This window comes from Etheostoma spectabile, unplaced genomic scaffold (genome assembly GCF_008692095.1).
Source record: "Etheostoma spectabile isolate EspeVRDwgs_2016 unplaced genomic scaffold, UIUC_Espe_1.0 scaffold00018779, whole genome shotgun sequence".
Taxonomy (NCBI): domain Eukaryota; kingdom Metazoa; phylum Chordata; class Actinopteri; order Perciformes; family Percidae; genus Etheostoma; species Etheostoma spectabile.
This window is the reverse complement of record NW_022604458.1, coordinates 36,841-49,086: the sequence shown is the minus strand read 5'-3', so window position 1 is coordinate 49,086 and position 12,246 is coordinate 36,841. Positions and strand designations below refer to the sequence as shown.

General features: G+C 40.2%; 1 non-coding gene across 1 annotated transcript; it reads right to left on the bottom strand.

Annotated features, from left to right (window-relative positions):
• Positions 1-315: 315 nt before the first annotated feature.
• Positions 316-403, bottom strand: trnay-gua (transfer RNA tyrosine (anticodon GUA)). Its single transcript is given in 2 exon segments — positions 316-351; positions 367-403. It is a non-coding gene; the product is annotated as a tRNA-Tyr (tRNA).
• Between the last annotated feature and the right edge of the window lie 11,843 nt (positions 404-12,246).

Here is a 12,246-nt window from a genome sequence, read left to right as displayed (position 1 = left end):
AGACGGTTTGTGAGACAAATATTGACTGTGTTTTAACTGAGGGATTCGGTGAAAGTTATCTTTTGTTTTGTACAAAACAGGTGAAAAGAGAAGCTAGTTTTTTTCCCAATTCTTTTGGTCACACTTGGCTCTATTTCACAACTTTTGTCTGTAATTCTCTATTCTGTCGGGGCTTAACTCTATCTCCCCCACCTCTTCTTTTTTTTCTTGTTATGTATGACAAGAAGTATTATGCTTTTGGGTCGTCTGTCCATCTCTACATCAAAATCATTTATTCTTTATGGATCCCTGAAGGGAAACTCTGGAAAAGAGCACTCCTTCGAGCTGGAGTTGAACCAGCGACCTAAGGATTTCAGCGTTATACCTCTACAGTCCTCCACTCTACCAACTGAGCTATCGAAGGGCATCCATCTAGATGAATGCACTTCCCATTGTTGTGAATGTGAAAACACAGGACCCCCTGGAGGGAATTTCTGAATCATCAGGGGCTGTAGCTCAGTGATAGAGCGCACTTTCAGTCTCAATGCCCAGATGTATTACAAGATTTGAAGTGAACTTTATATAGCACAGTGATGGTGGTATAGTGGTGAGCATAGCTGCCTTCCAAGCAGTTGACCTGGGTTCGATCCCCAGCCATCGCAGTAGCTTTCTTTGAGTTGTGTTACTTGCTTTTTTTACAAGAAGTCAGCAGAAAGGTTACTTGCCCAACCTGGTTTGATAAAATCTCTTTGAGCTGCATGATTATGGCCAAAATGATAACGACAATTACTATCAATATGGAGATCACGATTAATTATCACAACTATTTGTTGATTTTCTACTCCAAAGCGCTGAAGGTTTCATCAAACGTTGAACCTCAGGTTAACAAGGAACAATCTCAGCAAGGTGATTAATTGATGATTCTAGTTACTTCACCAAGTTCAGCCCAAATGATACAGCTGTAAGACATCACATTGGTTGTCTTCCAGTAACGTAAATGAAAAATGGCAGTGGTGGGATTTGAACCCACGCCTCCAGAGAGACTGGAGCCTTAATCCAGCGCCTTAGACCAATCGACCACATTACCTGCAAGCAAATGGCATCTTTGATGGCGGCAAAGGCCACTGATTTGCAAAGTGTATAGCTGTAAATCTGCTCCTTAAAAACAATAACAGGTCCGGGACTCCTTTCCCTCTTTTCTCTTTTGGCTTCTTCATCACTCTTCTTTGCGCTCGTTCCCACTTGGACCTCCACAGGAAATAAAAGATGGCTCGTTCCAGGTCACAAATCACTTAAAAAAAGAGCTGATGAGTAAATCAAAGCTAAAATCACTGCCTTTTTTAAAACACCAATGTGAATAGTCAACATGTGAGCAATCAGGAAGGTCACATAAAAGATAGCTGTTGGAACCTTGGTCCTTCTCCAACCTTCCCTCAAAATGTGAATCACAGATTTTCCAGCCCTGGGCAGGTTAAGGAGAGCAGAGTGGCGCAGCGGAAGCATGCTGAGCCCATAACCCAGAGAACGATGGATCCAAACTCTCCTCTGTTAATTGCTATGAATTCTTTCTACTTTTTTCTGAGATAGACTTAGACTTATCTTTATTAATGCTTTTGGGAAGACTCCCGCAAGGATATTTTAATATCACTGAATAAAAGAAGAAACCTGGGTAAAACATGTAATGTTAATGTTGTGTATGGCTTAAAAACCTGTAAATGAAACTGCAGTGGCTGGAAATCAAACCTGGACCCTGCACTGCTATGGTATGAATCATAGTCAAAAAGTAACACACCTGTTCCCTTTCTGCTGGAAAATACAACGTTCACTGCAAATCTTGTAAGACAGAGTTAAAATAAATGATAAGAAAGACATTGGTGGAGACTGGTTTCTTCCAGTACCTATGAGATAACACAATATTGTTTATGAAGGCACATCTGCGATTTGGTATACTGTGACGTGTCATTGGTTTGCTACCACTCTTGAAGAATGCCTCTCGTTGTCGGCAGGATTCGAATATGCATTCAAACATTTAATTCCTATTTTTAGTGAACTTCAGCACCACTGTATGCATGTATACCTGCATCCATTTTCAAAATGTAGGCCAAGTATGTACAGCAGAAAGCCCCATTTTATGGACACACAGCAGACCTACAATGAAAGTGTAATTGCACTGCTATGAAAATAGTAAGAACCTTCTTCATCACAAACCTGATGGTGCAGTACTTGATCCACATGGATCCACTTGCTGTCCCTCTGGCTGTTCCTCTCTCTGTCCCATTTATGTTTTCTTCCTCCTCACTCTCTTCTTCATCCTCCTCACCCTCTTCTTCATCCTCCTCACCCTTGTGAATATCCCTCTCTGTGTCAGAGCCCTCCCTTTCATCACACGCCCTCTCTCCAAACTCCCAGAACTCCTCTGGCTCTCCCTCTTCCTGCTCTTCAGTCCCTTGATTTGTTTCTCTCACTGCTGTTTTTCTCACTTTTTGTTTACTAGGGCGCTATATCGCTTCCTCGTTTCATGATAAATATTAGAAGAAGATAAAACGTAGGAGTATGCATTACATTTCCCTCCCTACTCAACACGGGCATAAAGCCTGTCAATTACTTTACACAAATGTAGCTATTTGTTATTGCAATGCAACAGCAAAGACTAATGAAGTTACGTGTTAACATCCAGAGATGCCAAAAGTACTCACTTCCCGTACTCAAGTAGAAGTAGACTTAATTGTGTTAACAAATACTCTGGTAAAAGTAGAAGTACTGATTTAACTTCTTTACTCAAATACAAGTAACAAAGTACAGGCTTGGAAATTTACTTAAAGTATGAAAGTAAAAGTAGCCTTGCTGATGTTACTAGAGAGCATAAAAGTAAAAGTAGCCTTATGAATGACAAAGCTCCCTGGACCAGACATATGTTACTAGAGAGCACACTGAGAAACTACAGTGGACATGGAGAAAAGACTCTTTATTCTTTATTCTTTATTTGCCATTGCCTACATTTTAAATGGCCGTCTGCCAATAGGCCTAAAACATATATAAAACATATAGCCTATTTATATTGACAGAGACTGGGACTCCAGGTTAATAAGATTCTGACCGAGTAGAAAGATATGAATTGAGTTATTTTGTGAGAAGTCTGTGTATGTTCCCATCCAATTAGATTCAATTTGGTATTGATGACCAAAAATAATAACTAACTCCAGTGAAATTATTTGAAACTTAATGAGGACTAGATTAGGATTTAAAAAGATGTAAAGCTGATTCTGGTTTCCAACCTGGTCCCAGGTGTGTCTGTTAACACACAGAAGGAGACAACTTCTCTCTGTTGATGCTTCATTACAATCAAGCATCAGTATAAAGATGGGAGGGGGGGGGGGCAGCTCTGCTATGGCTGTGTGTGTGGTAATAAAAGAAATAAATAACAATGTAAAGGCTACCGTACATAATGATGTTGATACAAATCTCAGCTGATTATCCTTCGGGCAGCTAGTCTCTTTTTCTTTTCTCTCATTTTTTTTCCATGGGGTGTGCGCGCCCGCTCGCGGTGTGAGGCGCGTGTCCGCGCTATTCTCCGCTATTCCCAATCACTCCTGATACACGACCTTTAGTACAAAACTAAAGTAACGAGCCAATTTTGTAAAATGTAAGCAGTAGAAAATACTGATATTCGTTTTAAAATGCAAGGAGTACAAGTAAAAAGTCGCCAAAAAATAAATAGTAAAAAATCAACTTGAGTACAGTAATGAAGTGTTTGCACTTCGTTATCGAAGTATTTGTACTTTGTTACTTCCCATCTCTGATGACAGTAAAGATTAATATGTACAGGGTTTGTACAAGCGCTATATAAATACATTACATTTATATGGTTTGCATAACTGCACCTTCTGATAGACATAAGGCCACTTGGGTTATCTTTGGGCTGCTCTATGGTCTCCTGCAGAAGGATAAACCCTAGAGTTGGCTCACTCCAGATTATTTAAGCATCAAACGTCCCTGGGTGGACTTGAACCACCATCCTCTCAGCTAATAGCCGACTACGCTGACCTATTGCGCCACAGAGACTACGCCTCCCTGATGTTTTATGAGAGGGAGCTCGATCTTTAAGCCACAAGCATTTGCTTTATGGCTTTTTGAGGTTGAGCTGCACATGTATGCTTATCAGGCTATTTTCCTGTTACTCAGAAATTGGGGAAGCTGACTCATGCTGAAATGTAGAAGCTGGACGTGCATTGTATTGTTCTTAAATGTCAATTGAATTCTGACTTTGAATTCAAATATTTAGCATCCAAAAACATTCACATGAACTCGCAGATCAATTAATGAGATTTTGGGGGTCAAAGGTTCAATGTCAAGGTGACTGTGTCCTCATGTCTGTCCATCCGATTCTTGTGAATGCAATATCTCTGAACGCCTAGAGGGAAGCACTTTAAATTTGGCATACATAACCTCTTGGAGTCGCCGATAAACTGATTTTGACCTTGGAGGTCAAAGGTCAAGGTTACTGTTTCATTATGTCTCCAGAACTGTATATGTATTTCTCCTGAACTGGTGAACTTGGGTGATGTAAAGCCCCGGTGGCCTAATGGATAAGGTACTGGCCTCCTAAACCAGGGATTGTAGGTTTGAGTCCCTTCTGGGGTGTTTTCAGCAGAGTGGTGCAGCGGAAGTGGGATGGCCATAACCCAGAGGTTGATGGCTTGAAACTATCCTCTGATAATCCTATTTTGCTGGTGACACAATGGTAGACACTCTGAAAGGGTGATGCAACAAGAGATGATGACCCTCACCCTGATTTCCATGGTGAGATGAGTCATGATATAACTGCTGGAAAAGTTGTTGACAGCCCATGAAAAGTGGCAAGTCATGTTCGCCACAAAAATAAATAGTAAAGTAAAAATATCTAAAAAAAACTACTTGAGTTCAGTAACAAAGTATTTGTACTTCGTTAATTCCCATGATCAGTATTGCAAATTAGACTTCATTTTAAGAGCATGTCCCACATTATGAGTTGAAAATATTGAAATTTTTGAGTGAATTACTCCCTAATTTTAAGATGAAAAATATTGAAAATATTTTGAGTTAATTACTCCCTAATTTTAAGGTGTAAAATATTGACATTTTTGAGTGAATTACTCCCTAATTATAAGTTGAGGAATATCAATATTTATAAGATAAAATTAAAATAATTTAAGGCAACTGTAAATCTAATTTTTATTTTACGTATACTTAAAAAATTTAATAACATCACTTAAATATGTTTGTGTAATCTGTTACAAAATAATTTTGGAGTTCTGTGAACTTATTAGGGTTTACAGAGCAGAATATGTGGGTGTGGGACGCCCGGGTAGCTCAGTTGGTGCATGTCATTCCCTCTCTCTCTTCCCTTACATGTCTTCAGCTGTTCTATATAAATAAAGACCCAAAATGGACAAAAAAAGAATCTTAAAAAAAAAAAAATGTATAGGTATGGTCCCCTACCATGCCACAGTTTCTCCAGCAAATGTTGGGAGCATTGCAACATTGATTAATGGTTAATATATTTGAAAGTTTTTCATTTAATTTTCTTTCATTATATTCAATCTAGTACTCTTCTTATTAAAGCAACCTTCTTTATAGCAACTGTGCCTCTTAGACATCTCATGGTATTCAATACATTCATCTTCAGTGTTACTGATATGAATTATAACCCCGGGCATTTTATCAAACCAAGATCCCCAAAATGTAAAAGTTGTCTCCCCTTGTAATCTTTTATTACACAACTTCAGACAAACATCATTGACTGGCACAGGAACCAGTTTCTCTTGGTGACTGGAGTGATGGCAGCTGTTTGGGTCTTTGTTGTTTGTGCGCTGACTGTTTGGATTAACAAAGGTTGTTACATTTCTTCTGTTTGAAGCTTGTATTCAAATATGTAGTGGAGTACAGCAAATTTAAAGAGTATGGTAAATTATTAAATTACTGAAATGAACTTTAGCTGGAACAAGTTGATATGTGGCGTCAAACAGCAGAAACATTTGATTAACAGCAGTTGCACTGTCCTCAGGCTTGAGTTTGCCAGTTGGCGGCACATATGAAAGACATGATGATGAGCTGCAGAGGAGAATGATTAGAGGTAAGAACGTTCGTGACAAACCAAGTAAATGCAGCACATGAACACAACTGCTGTGTTAGCTCGTTACAGTTTCTGTAATGTTGTAAAAAAAACTCAAATGGCCTAATTACCAATGAAGTGTTTTGGGGATATCGAGTCTTAAAAGGAAGTGCTTTGCGTTTTAATAAAACAAAATTAAAAGACTTGTAAATTCTTTACAGTGTCAAAGTCAAGGGTAGTTGGAACTTAACAATTTCTACAGATCTTTCAGCACAACTGGAAACCTGACGTTGGGCTATCCGCCAGCCAACCAGACGTCCCTTAAATCATTGATTAGAGGCTGGTAAAAATCTCCCCGTTGAGAAATGGAACCCTATGTGTCCTTAAAAATGTTTTTTTTTTGTGTCAACATGGCTCTGTATCTTTTAAGTACATACGTGGCCTACATTTTCAAATGCATGCAGGTATACATGCACACAGTGGTATGCATGCGTTTATGAACCTATGCTGAAGTTGACTAAAAAGAGGAATTAAAAAAATATCCTCTTGGAAATTGATCTTAATGCCTTAAATTAATATAAAGGAAAAATCTCGACCTTTCAGGACACCAACTTTGTTGTCCAGTGATGGTGGTATAGTGGTGAGCATAGCTGCCTTCCAAGCAGTTGACCTGGGTTTGACTCACAGCCGTCACAGTAGTTTTCGTTGTGTGGTTACTTGCTTCATTTGTCAAGAAGTAACCAGAAAGGTTGCATTCCCAACCTGATTTAATAAAACATTAATCTCTTTAATGGTACAAATAAGTAAGTATATCAATCAAGCTGCCTCCATGAGGATCCACAGACACAGGCAGCGCACTACGATTTGCACTTTGCCTGGCAACTACTTCTAACCAATTAAAATGTATGAACATTTTTGCAAACAGGTATAGCACTGCTTTTCAGGTTGTCATGGCCGAGTGGTTAAGGCAAGGGACTAGAAATCCATTTGGGGTCTCCCTGCGCAGGTTAGAATCCTGCCGACAACGTGAGGCATTAAGATTGGTAGTAAACCAAATCGCAGAGGTTTCTTCATGAACAATATTGTGTTCTCTCATAGGTGGAAGCCACCAATGTATTTCTCAGCATTTCTTTTGTCTGTGTTACAAGATTTGGAGTGAACGTTGTATTGTCCAGCAGAAAGGCAACATATGTTACTTTTCGACTATAATTTATTTTGTAACAGTGCAAGCATTTTGCCCAGGTTTGATTTCCAGCCACCACAGTTGCATTTACAGGTTTTGAAGCCATATACAACATTAAACACAGAAACGGCAGGAAGGATAAATCCACCAAATTAGGTCACAAATAATCAGCACAAGGCCTTGTTTAATTTCTTTTATTTTGTATTTAATTGTTCCACATTGCAAAACATTTGAAACAATTCAACCAATGTTATTTTACAAGTCAGATGAATAAACTAGCTGTTTGCTTTTTATTTTCTGATTTTGTATGACATCATCAGGGTCTTTACTTTCAGTCTGAACAGACCTCGACAGATTTAAAACCACATTCAGTCACAGAAAATATAAAATGTCAGACAAAACCCGGTGCTAGTACGGCACCGGTGCCTTAACACCCGGTATCTATCGGACCGAATAGTAACGGGGATTTTGGGGACTCATTTCGGTGCTACTGAAACACCAGCGCTGCCTCTTTCCACCTAGTGGTTGTTTTTGTCGTTTAGCAGCAATTTACTGGAGAAATATGTTATTACATATATTTTTAACATTTAATTTGGACCATATAGCAATAAACAAGCTGTTCTTAAATTTTGCTGACTGTCTTTTTGTGCTCATTTCTTTTTTTTAACATATACATTTAAAAAAAATATTTTTAAAAGGATAGGTTCAGGCACCGATTTTGGTGCCTAAATGGTAAAGGGTTCTGAGGAAAGGCAGAAAACAGTCCAGCTGATCCACAATAACATATATGCTGCTCAGAAGATAAAGTTACTGCTGGTCAGCCTTCAATGTGGAGAGAAGATCCGAATATAACAACACAGCTATCAGGACATGAGGAGGAGGAAACAGCTTGGCTCTGAAACATGTTCACAACGAGGCAGAGTGAATGCGCTGGTGTCTATTAAGGCTACCACTCTGAGAAAAGGTTTTCCCACATTGTTCACACCAGTACGGCTTCTCTCCAGTGTGAATGCGCTGGTGTTTTTTAAGGTGACTACTATTAGAAAAGGTTTTCCCACATTGTTCACAGCTGTACGGCTTCTCTCCAGTGTGAATGCGCTGGTGAGCTCTAAGGTTACCACTCTGAGAAAAGGTTTTCCCACATTGTTCACACCAGTACGGCTTCTCTCCAGTGTGAATGCGCTGGTGTTTTTTAAGGTGACTACTATTAGAAAAGGTTTCCCCACATTGTTCACACCAGTACGGCTTCTCTCCTGTGTGAATTTGTTGATGTTTTTTTAGGGAACCCTGTACTGTGAAAGCTGCCCCACATTGTTCACAGCTGTAAGGTTTCTCTCCAGTGTGAATGCGTTGATGTGTTTTTAGGGCACTCTGTTGTGTGAAAGCCGCCCCACATTGATCACAGCTGTACGGTTTCTCTCCAGTGTGAGCTCTCTGATGAATCTTTAAATATCCTGATGTGAAGGATTTGTCACAGTGCTGACAGCGGTGACGTTTGACTCCTCTTCCTCTCCGTTTCTATCAACAGACAGAAAAACCAAGAGAGTGAGTTAGTGAGGTGCCATGCTGTAGAGCTCTATCTTAAACTAGAAACAACATTTACAGCATGTCTATGGAATATTGTTTGACAGATGAATTACCTTTAATTATATGCCAACATCACTATTATGGAGTTGCAGCATGGGAAATGTAACACCCAGTGTTTGTTAGTTTGTGGTAAATAAACTACTTTTGATCAATTTATGTGTGGCCTCCATTTTGTTGCCAGCATTTAGCCAGCCGGTAACACATGGGGGATAATCCGGGATTTTTAGTGCTGGGAAAGTTGTAAATGTAACATTTTCCCACCGATTCTTTACCTTTCACTGGTATCTGTCAGTTATGGCCCATATTTAATCTATATACTGTATACATAAGTATTTAACCTCTTTAGAAACACTTTTCTCACCTAAATGTTTACCCCCCAAAAAGTGATGCACTTCCCACATCCTTCTGCCCTCTGGGATGACCCTGAGGTCATTGGAAAATTAACACTCAGGTTGTTGTTTCTAGTGGCATTGTGACACTAGGCCTTACTGACACAGAGCTAAAGAGATTAGAATAGAGAATTTCTATTTACGTCCAAGTAAATCATCTGAAAAATTAATAAAAAACACTACTGTAAGCATATTACATGGGCTATATCCAAAAATAGTACCGTAGCCACATGTCTAAACTTAGAACAGAAAAAATCCAGAAAAATATTACTCATTAAATGGATTTTATATAAATTTATTTATACAGATATGTCTGTGCGTTTTTTCCTATTTCCAAAAAAGCCAAAAAAGTGCAAAATACAAAACACAAAAACACATCCACATCACTCACACACATACCTGAAATAACTACATACATAAATGTATAGGATTAAGTAATTATAAATTGATGAAATGGTGAAATGACATAAGGCGGCCATATTTTTGCTTTGACACCGCTGGCGCCATCACAGGGTTAATATTTTCTGGTCATGTTTGGTATCAATCAACTCGTCTTCTTATTGGCTACACAGGGAGCCCGGTTTCATAACCTCTACTTCTAACTGGAAGGAAAAACCGTCAATCCTTCCCACGTGGGCCCAATGGGGACTGTGGAACTTGATAGGCTTGTCTCAGGGACAGCTCGGGTTAGACTGAAGCGATTGGCTGGGAACAAAGTGAAATCTGCAGAAGCCAGAGAGTCTGGTGGTGTACGGAGTGACTTTGTAGCGCGCCGAGGGAATAAGATACAAGTTGTCAAAACCCAGAAATTATGATCTATCTAGATTTCTCCACGTCGAAACTTGGCTAGAAACTACAAGATTGTGAGGGGACCAGCTCATTTTGGATTACAAAGCTTGGATATTCTAATACCTTGGAGAGTTGGCGATGTAGGGAAAAAAAGTTTTTGGCGATCTTTCACCGCTGTGATTAAAGACACGAGAAGACAGGTTGGAAAACACTCAACTTAGACTCAAATCTTTCTGTGTTTCCTTACTTCATAACATGATTATAACCGCTGTGAGTCACCTTATTGCTTGTGTGTGGGCTTGATGGAGTCATGAAACTTTAAACTTTCAAATGATGTGCTGCTTGTGCGTGTTTATGAAGATGTAATGCTTGCAACAACGTGGGAAACAACCAAAGGACACATTGACTGGCCAAAGGAGAAATGGAGTAACATTCTGGGGACTGATGAGAGGGAAACTGTTCTTTTTGGGTCTAGGAACCGCAGACAGTTTGTCCTCCGACCCCCCTGCACTGAAATCAAGCCCCAGTCCACTGTGAAGACAGTAAAGCATGGTGGTTATGGGATGTTTCTCATACTGTGGTGTTGGGCCTGTTTATCACATACCAGGGATCATGGATCAGTTTCAATACATCAGAATACTTGAAGAGGTCATGTTGCCTTATGCTGAAGAGGAAATGCCTTTGAAACGGGTCTTTCAACAAGACAAGGACCCAAACACACCAGGAAGGAGCAAAGTCTTGGTTCCAGATGAACCAGATGGATGTTATGGAGGGGCCAGCCCAACCCCCGGACCTCAATCCCAGAGAACACTTGTAGGTTGACATCATAAATGCTGTTTCTGAGGCCAAACCCAGTAATGCAGAGGAATTATGGGATGTAGTTCAATGGTCCTTGGCTGGAATACCTGTTCACAGGTGACTCCATGCAACACAGATATGAAGCAGTTCTCAGAAATAATGGTTATGCAACTAAATATTAGTGCAGGGATTCAAACCCTGACACATTTTTCAGTTTAAATAGTCCACATTTGAGTTTGTAAAGAAAAATGCAAATACTGCTAATATTCCTCTTTTTTTAACACAAACTTGATCCATGTTGGTCATGTTTTGATTTGGAAATGAATGGGCAGTGTTCCCAATGCATTGGTATTATGGAATTAAAAGCTATTCGAAGGATTTTGAGCATTATTCACTTCTTTAAAAACACAGCTGTTATTATGAACACAACTGTATGTAAAGGTTTTACATACAAAGATGTAATGATTGGTCGAAAGGGGGGTGGCCTCATACAGCCCCCCCCCCCCAAAAAAATTACATGCATCTCCATTGATCTGCATTTGTATATCAACAGACAGAGTGAGTGAGTTAGTAAGGCGCCATGGTGGAGCGAGCTAAGTAAAACCAGAAGCATCGTTCACAGCATGTCTGTGTCTAAGTTCCCCTGCTGCATTACCATGGTTACGCTCTCTGTGTGTTAATAAAGTTTGGATTGATATATCCAGGTTCCAGTTTGGGTTCAGGAGGCAGACACCGTCTCCACATTTAAAAGTAGGCTTAAGACTTTCCTCTTTGATAAAGTTTATAGTTAGGGCTGGCTCAGGAGAGTCCTGAACCATCCCTTAGTTACGCTGCTATAGGCCTAGACTTTTGGGGGACTTCCCATGATGCATTAAGCACCTCTCTCCTCCTTCTCTCCATCTGTATGCAACCTCATCCCATTAATGCATGTTACTAACTCTGTAACAACTCTTTCCTGGAGTCTTGTGTTTTCTCGCCCCTCTCCTCTCTCTTCCTGCAGGGGTTTCTGGCGCTGGATCTGTGGTTGGAGTCACCTGCTGCCTCCATGTTCCTGCTCTACACCCTCTGCTAAAATTCTTCATGTCTGTCTGTCTGTCTGTCTGTCTGTCTGTCTGTCTGTCTCTTTCTCCCAACCGGTCGAGGCAGATGCCCCCCCACCCTGAGCCATGGTTCTGCTCGAGGTTTCTGCCTCTTAAAGGAAGTGTGTCCTTGCCTCTGTCACCTAGTGCTTTCTCTTGGTGGGAATTGTTGGGTTTCTGTTAATAACATCCCAGAGTCCGGTCTAGACCGGGGGCCTGTTGCACAAAAGTAGAATAAAGATATCCAGGATAAGAAAAAGAGCAGCTTGACTTAGTGTGATCTGCTCATCGCGGCTTAATCGGTTGCACGTTTGTCGAGCCAGGACGAACAGGTGAAGCTATGTCCAGCCA